The sequence below is a fragment of the Erithacus rubecula genome, assembly GCF_903797595.1.
Source record: "Erithacus rubecula genome assembly, chromosome: 8".
Taxonomy (NCBI): domain Eukaryota; kingdom Metazoa; phylum Chordata; class Aves; order Passeriformes; family Muscicapidae; genus Erithacus; species Erithacus rubecula.
The window spans coordinates 261,860-270,207 of record NC_136659.1 but is presented as its reverse complement, the minus strand read 5'-3'; the positions used below and the strand labels follow the sequence as shown (position 1 = coordinate 270,207).

At 53.0% G+C, this 8,348-nt stretch overlaps 1 long non-coding RNA gene across 2 annotated transcripts; it reads right to left on the bottom strand.

The window, feature by feature from the left end:
- Positions 1 to 8,345, bottom strand: LOC306804575. Of its 2 annotated transcripts, none has more exons than XR_013774928.1 (3): positions 8,048 to 8,345; positions 6,337 to 7,087; positions 1 to 133 (listed from the first exon to the last, which is right to left on the bottom strand). It is a non-coding gene; the product is annotated as an uncharacterized lncRNA (long non-coding RNA). The 2 variants fall into 2 exon arrangements; XR_013774929.1 differs by lacking the exon at positions 1 to 133 and adding an exon at positions 4,979 to 5,118.
- Between the last annotated feature and the right edge of the window lie 3 nt (positions 8,346 to 8,348).

Genomic DNA, 8,348 nt, shown 5'->3' with positions numbered 1-8,348 from the left:
TGAGCCAAGTGCATCATCCAGCCGGGAGCTCTCCCCTCCCTGCAAACGCCTCGTTTGCTTTAATTACTCTCATTTGGAAGTCAATTCAGAGCAGCTTTCCTGAAGATGCCTGCCTGGAGCAGCCCTGGAGGAGCTGGAAAACAACGGGAACTATTTCCAGCTGCATATCAGCACCCTCAGGCTTGACGAAAAATAGGGGAAGTGCATAAAGAAAATACTTTAAAGATGTTTTCTAAAGATGTTTTCCCGAGCTTGCTCTTACCCAAGCTTTCAGCACAGTCAATTTCCCAGCCCTCAAGGCTGGAACAAACCAGAGATCCATCATCATCATCAAAGGATTTGGCTTGGGAGGGACCTTCAGAACCATCTTGTTCCATCCCCTGCCATGGGCAAGGACACCTTCCACTGTCCCAGGCTGCTCCCAGCCCCAGTGTCCAGCCTGGCCTGGGACACTCACAGGGATCCAGGGGCAGCCACAGCTGCTCTGGGCACCCTGTGCCAGGGCCTGCCCACCCTCCCAGGGAACAATTCCTTCCCAATATCCCATCCATCCCTGCCCTCTGGCAGAGGGAAGCCATTCACCCATGTCCTGTCACTGCAGGCCAGGAGAGAAACCATAAATATTGGATGCTGCCAGTCCCAAGGGCTTTTTTTGGTAGCCAAGAGCAGCCTGACTGATGGTCCAGCATGTTTTCATCCACAACAGCTCGGGCTACCAAAGCAATGGCTGCCTGTGGCCACATCAGTTTATTTTGGGAGATCTGGAAGGCACAAGATTTAGAGAAGAACAGCATACTGGTAAGGAAAGGGTTTCTGTAATATTTGTTAGCAGTATTAAAAAAAAACCAACAAACTGATGTTTCAGCAAATGTCACTACACCAGGAAAGACACATCAGCAGCAAGCCAGACCTGTCCCCTTCTCTGCTGACCCCCTCCTCCTCTCCAAATTCCTTTGGAGTTGAAGCAGTGACTGCCGCGATCTCTGGCTCTCCTGGGTATAAATTCACCAGGTTCAGCCACTTCTGAGCCAGACTCTGAAAATAAGCTCTGCCTGGCCTTGCAGCTGACCCAGAACATGCAGCAGAGCAGGGTTTGGATCATAGCTCTTAAATCCTGGCTCTGCTGCTGCCAGCAGCCCTTGCCACCAGCTGATAACCAGAGGCCAAGAGCTGGATGTGCACTCTTTCCCCAAAACAGGCAGCCAGGGCGGATCTGGGCATCCCCTCTGCTTGTTCAAAGCATGTCCAAGTCCTCTCCTGCCGTGCATGGACACATCCCAAGGGTTTTCCTACACAGCAGCAGCTTCCCACAGTCCCTTTTCCCCATGTGGGTAAAGACCGGGAGCACTGGAGATGCTGTTCCCATTTCCTGACACCTTGTGCTACCAGCTCCCATGGTCCTGCAGCAGCAAGGATGGAGCCTGGGGACCAGCACTGACAGAAAGTGGATTTTGGAGGGCTGGAAAGGTGCCTGGGGGCACAGACCTGCTGTCTGAAAGCTTTCTCCCATGCTCTTCCTCAGGAAACAGCTTGCCCAAGGCAGATTTCACCAGCCCAGAGAGGGGGAAGGTACAGATGAAGCCAAAGATGGAGCTGCTTGGAAAATTTGGCATGCAGGGTTGGAAGGGCTGGAGGGTGGCTCCCAGCCCTTCCCAGAGCCTTCCTCGGAGAGTGACTGGGTTTGGAATGTGGGGACAGCACTGTTCCTGCATCAGAGACAGAGCAAGAAAAGGCAAGAAAAGCAACAAATGAAAAGGGGGGTGAGCACTGGCACAGGGTGCCCAGAGCAGCTGTGGCTGCCCCTGGATCCCTGGGAGTGTCCAAGGCCAGGCTGGACATGGGAGCAACCTGGGAGAGTGGAAGGTGTCCCTGCCCATAGCAGGGGGTGGCACTGGATGGGCTCTGAGCTCCATTCCAACCCAAACTGTTCTGGGATCCCATGGAAAACAAAGCCTGGCTATTCTGCCCCAAAGGTGGGCAGGCACGGAAATGTGCCCCCCAACCTTTTGGATCACTTCCCTTCTCCAAGGCAGATGTTGTTTTGTATTCTGCTCCCTTCATCTCCTCTCTGCTGCCCTAGCACAGGGAGAGCTCCTGAAACAGCTGCTCTGAGCTGCTTTATTTGGGATGCAAATCATTGGTATTCTGCAAGGAGAGCTCTCTATCCTGCCAGACCTGTTCCAGCTGATTTCCTCACAGAGCTGAAGCCCTTCCCATAAAAACCTCCGGCTGCAAGCCAGGCTTTGCCCCTTTCTTTCTGTCTTTCTTTATCATGCCAGACCCGTCCCCCTCCTCATTTGTCTCCTTTTATTTCCCTTCCCTCACATCTGCATTGCTGCAGAGTGCTGTTAATGAGATGTATGGCTGAACATTCTCTGGCATCCAGGTAATTCCACAGGCACTTGCTGGTCCGGTTTGAAAAGCAAACAGCTCCCCTCACCATTCTCCTTTCAGCTCTGCTACCTGAATTCCCCAAGAAAAACCCAGGGGAAGGTAAATATTTGGTCCTGGCTCCAAAGCTTTAAGGCTCCCCTCTGGGTGGGGGGATTTGGGCAGGGGTAGGGATGCTTTTTCCCATGCCATGGGTTCTCTGAGGACCAACAGAGCAGGAGACTGGGATCACCAGACCAGAGTAATTCCATGTGAAATGACCCTTGGAGGCCACTGCTCCAAATCCTTGTTCAGAGGTAGGGCCAGATCCAGCTGTTCTGTCCAGCTGCTGTTTAAACACCTCCAGGGAGAAACTGGATTTGTAGGAAGATGCTGCTTCTCAGGGAGGATTCCTTTAACTCTGCACAAGCAGGAGGCATTGAGAGCTTGTCCAGGAGTAAATTAAAACTAAGACATCCTATGCCTGCAGCCAGGAAAGTAGAAAATGAGGAAAAAATTGCTTTTCCAAGAGTAATTATGCAGCAAAGTGACTGAATGGGGGAGACAGCCGAGGTTAAATCTGTGCCATGGATCCTGTGGCAGCAGCACTACCAGGAAAACCTTTGTGGGCTTTCACACTGAGCAGCAAGCAAGCGAGATCTGAGTTTCATCTGCTCCAGTGACTGGGAATTTGCAGATAATAGGAATGTTTCAAAGAGCTGTGTTCATGGGATTACAGAATAGTTTGGGTTGGGAGGGACCTTAAAGCTCATCCCATTCCACCCCCTGCCATGGCAGGGATACCTTCCACTGTCCCAGGCTGCTCCAAGCCCCAGTGTCCAGCCTGGCCTTGGACACTCACAGGGATCCAGGGGCAGCCACAGCTGCTCTGGGCACCCTGTACCAGGGCCTGCCTACCCTCCCAGGGAACAATTCCTGCCCAATATCCCATCTATCCCTGCCCTCTGGCAGTGGGAGCCATTCCCTATGTCCTGTCCCTACATCCCTTGTCCCCAGTCCCTCTCCAGCTCTCCTCTGGTGTTTTTCTGTACATGGGCCAGACCAGAGGGACCTTTTCTCACCTAACCAGGTTATCCAGCTCCCCAAAGCATGGTGATAACTCACAGGATCATGGTGGAAGGACAGAAACCCTTCCCTTAACTCCAGATCTTCCTGGAAACTTCTCTGTGAAGCAACAGAAGGAAAATCAGTGCCAAAATGTAAGCTGAGAAACCAAATCTCTCTCTAATCCATGGGCACAGCCCAGGTCTGCCATGGGATGGGAAATTTATATCATCTGCCAACAAAAAGCAAATTGAAATTGTGCACCTGGCAGTTTCTTCTGCTGCTGGCTGCTGGGATATATATATATTTTTTTTTTTTTTAAGGTTGGTTGTGCTTCCTAGAGGGTAAAGTCTTGTTCCCTGCCCTGCTGCCCAGGGACTCCCAAGCACTTTCTCCTCCCTTTGTATGGCTTGCAGACCTTGTGATATTTACAGGGCATCTTGGGGTTTAGTGCTTTCACTCGGGCTTGGAGGGCTCTTCCAGCCTTAGAGATGATTCTGTGATCTTGGAAAATCCTTTCAATTTTACGCTCTGCACCAACTGCCCTTTGAAGGGCTTGCCCAGAGTGGACCAGTGGGGGATTATCCATCCCAGAATCTTCCTGCCAGGCCTGCAGGCAGGGATCAGAGGAGGCCACGGGGAATGGCACGCTCCAGACAGCCTATCTGCAGTGCAGAGGCTCCAAGTGCAGATTTGCCTTTCATGGAGGGCACTCCCTTGGAACGAGCACTTGGCAGCAGATGAGTGAGGAAGGAGATGGCTCTAATCCCATAATTTAATTAGAGCTGTGTAGAACTGCCTAACCAGAAGCCCAGTTCCTGAGCAGGCTGCAGTGCTGAGTGCCTGGACCCTCCTGTCCCTGCTCTTCCATGCTGCAGTGCTTTCCCACCCCTGCCCATCTCCTGTTTTCCCTTCTGCCCTGTTTTACCCAGCTGGAGTGGTATGGTGGGGAGGGGAAGGGCAGGAGTTCAGGTTTTATCCCACAGAAGCAGGAGGTAGCAGTGGAAATCTAAGCTCCAACTCTCCTCCTATTTTGCAATTGAGCAGGACAAGACAAGGCTCTGCTGAGGGAGGATGCTGGGGGTAGTCAGATCCCACCTGTCCTGACCCCCTCCCACACCATCCCAGGAGCAGGAATCTCCTTCAGGATCTGCTGGGGAGCACCAAACAGCCCTCCCTGATTATCCCATGGAATAGCTCCTGTCTGAATTGCAGAACAAGCTGGGATGGCATGGCCTGGACAGCACCTGAAACACAACCAGACCTTCCCCTCCATGGCCTCTGCATATCCTTGAGCTGGGGACGTGCTGCATTTTGGCTATAGGAGCAGTGGGAATGATAATCCAACAATAGACCTTTATGCAATGGAGAAGATCTATGGAAAGATTTATTTAAAGAAACACTACAGATATATAGGATAGTTTGTGCAATATAAAACAGGAAAGGCTCATTGGTCCAAGGAAGCAACACCTCTTTGAAAACATGCTTTCTGCAAAACATCACATCTCCAGCAGGCATTTGATCATTGTTATAATTTCTGAGAAAGGCTGCTTTCTTGGTTCCCAGTAGTATCCTCATGACAGGGAGGCCCTGGAAAAGGTTTTCCAAAGAAGCTGGCCCATCCCTGGAAGTGTCCAAGGCAAAGCTGGAACCTGGAGGAGCCTGGTCTGATGGGAGGTGTCCCTGCTCATGGAAGGGGGTGGAACATGATGAGCTTTAAGGTCCTTTCCAACCTAAGCTGTGATGGAGCAAAAGGATTTGGGGATGAGAGACCAGCAGCCTGAGGCACTATTTGGAAGAGGCAGAAATGCATAAACCCACCCCTCCATGAGAGAAGCAGCCTGCTGTTCCCTCCTCCCTGTCTCAGGGAAAAGCTCATCCTGACCCAAAATCCACATGGGATCAGGTCAGCAGGGGGTTTTGGTTGGATTCTGGCTCGCTCCTGCCCCACACATTCCTGGGCCTGGGCTCCCAGAGGCTCAGCCAGACACAAAGCCCCCCTGGTGCAAACAAATTTCTGCACAGCAGCAAAATCCCAGCAGCAAAATGCCTGATTAACAATCACTGGCTTCTCGCCACCCATCCACCAGGCCCAAACTTGCAGCAGTAATTGCTGCCCCATTATGTTTTCCGGATGCTCCAAGGTGAAAGGGAGCTTTGTCCCAGAGTCCTGGGAGAGCCAGGGATGCCTCAAGCTGGCAAACAGCACCTCCTGCACCAAATCCTGGTGCTGGGACAAAGACAGGGCTGGGCATCCCATTCTGCTCCACAAGCCACAAGGCAAGAACCCCCAGCTCCAAGGGGAAGGGGGGAATTCTGGTATCTCACTAAAAGTCCTGACAGTATCCCTGAAGACACCCTCTGGAAATGCATCCAGGGGAAAACATTATCCCAGTGCCGCAGAAACAGTCCTACAGAAACACTCCAGCAAATGTCATTATTGCATTTCTGAGGACAGAAGTGTCCTCAGGCAGTGTCTCCACCCCACAGAAATGCCCCCAGGAGGTGTCACCATCCCATGCCACCACCCAGTGCAGCTGCAATCCCCCTGCCCTGGCACAGGAAGAGCCCCAGGCCAGCAGTGATGTGTTCCATGGCTGTGGCTCAAGGCTCCCAGGTCCTCTGCAGGCAGCTTCTGGCAGAAGCCAAAGGAAATCCCCAGCACTGGGGCATTTCCCACCTCTTCTTGTAAGCTGCAGGCTGCTGGAAAGCTGCACCAAGACCAAAGATTTTGCTGCTGGACTCCCAACCTTTCCCTAATGATGCTGTGCAGGATGACATCTGTGGCCCAGCCTGGAGGGAGCATTTCTCTGTGTCTCCCTGAGGAATCCCCCACATACAGTGCTGCCTGGATGTGGTTGAACAGGGATTCCCCTGCTGCAGAGCCCACCTTTCACTCACCTGCAGCTGCAGGGATTCCAGCCTTTGAGACCCCCAGAGGGAGCAGAACAGGCAGGAAAAGATGCTGAAGGCCAGAGGGAGTTGGGAAAACTTGACTGTAAGAACTGCTCCTGGTTTGCAGACAAAAAAACAAATGGAGTTTCCTGAATCCAGGGGCAGCATCTTTGGCTCCTTTGGCTCAGGTGTGGTGATGCTCTTGGGCTGTACATGAACCACTCTGTCTCCCACAGCCCAGCCCTGCTATTTCCAGCCTGGAAAATCAGCACCAATCCTTGCTATTCTAGGCCAAAGCCTGCAAAAGAGCTGCTCTCTTGCCATCCCCCTGAACTCCTGGGTCCTCCTGAAGGACCATTATCATTCACAGCACACTTCCCCAAAGAATTGCCTTCCTTCCTTTCAAAATATCGAGGCAAAGAGTAAATCATGGTTTGCTGCTAACCCAGGCAGGAGGAAACTGCTCTGAACCTTGGTGAATCCAGTGGCCTGATCTGGGGAGCAAAGCAAGCCTGGCCAGTGCAGCTGAAGGAAACCACCTGAGTGTGTTTTGATCCCACTGCTGGATCCCAAGGGACTCCTGGGTGAGGAGAGACTCTAAGGGTGGCCAGCTGCTCCAGCCAAACCCAGAGCTCAGCCAGCTGCTCTGCAGAGCACCAGGCAGGGCTCTTCCCACCAGCTTCCTCTTCTGCAGAGAACTTGTGTGCTGTGACGCAGAGCAGCTGCAACTTCCCTGTTCCAAAATCCCCCCAGTTTGCTCTGCAAGCAAAAGTTTTGATCCTATAAATGCATAGAATGACGTTGGAAAGAACCTTAAAGATCATCCAGTCCCACCCCTGCCATGGCGGGGACACCTTCCACTGTACCAGGCTGCTCCCAGTCCCAGTGTCCAGCCTGGCCTTGGACACTCACAGGGATCCAGGGGCAGCCACAGCTGCTCTGGGCACCCTGTGCCAGGGCCTGCCCACCCTCCCAGGGAACAATTCCTTCCCAATATCCCATCCATCCCTGCCCTCTGGCAGTGGAAGCCATTCCCTGTGTCTTGTCCCTCTATCCCTTGTCCCCAGTCCCTCTCCAGCTCTCCTGGAGCCTCTTCAGGCTCTGAGCTCTCCCTGGAGCCTCCTCCTCTCCAGGTGAGCACCCCCAGCTCTGCCAGCCTGGCTTCAGAGCCCTTGGAGCTGTGCTGCAGCTCCACATCCTTGTGCTCTGACACCAGGGCTGGACACATCTCTGCAGGTAGGGTCTCACCTGAGCAGGCCAGAGGGGTAGAATTTCCCCTTTTCCTGCTCCCCTCACTGTGGTATCAGGGGAAATCCCAGCACAGGGGAATTTTCTGGGCTGCAAATGCACATGGCTGGGTCCTGCTGAGCTTCTCACCAAGTCCTTCTCAGGGCTGCTCTCCATCCATTCCCCACCCAGCCTGTATTTCTGCTTCTCACTGAGCCATGCAGCACCAGGCTGTAAATCCCCTCTTCCTACCATGCACCAAGCAGCAGGAGTGAGGGATGCAGGATTCCCAGCCAAATCCCCTGCATCCTGTCCCTTCTTCCCACTAGGTGGAGAAGCACTGGGCTACCAGCCCAGGTGGTGCTGGGATGTCCCTTTTCCAGAGACATCTCAGTGTGGAGCATCCTTCTCTCCATGGAAGTCAAGGTGAGGAAGGAGTTCAGGAGATGTTGCAGCACCAGCTGGGGACAGAGAAAATGAGATTTATTACCCTGCTCAACTTCAGGCTTTGGATGAATCACAAGTGACTCAGCTGCTTTGAAACCAAGGGCACTTGGGTCTCTGCAGAGCTGAGGTGACTTTGTGGCCCTCAGCATTCTCTTCTGAGTGTTGTCCCCTGATGGTAACAGAGGTGGGAATCCAGGTTCATTTCCTAAGGGGAGAAATCCCTCCAGCAACCTGCAGCAGCCCTGAGATGGACTTGAGCTCACTGGCCATTCCAGCACCCACTCCTGGGAAAGCTACTCCTGGAGCCTTTGGAGCCTGCAGCACCTAATTGTAAGGGAAGCTGA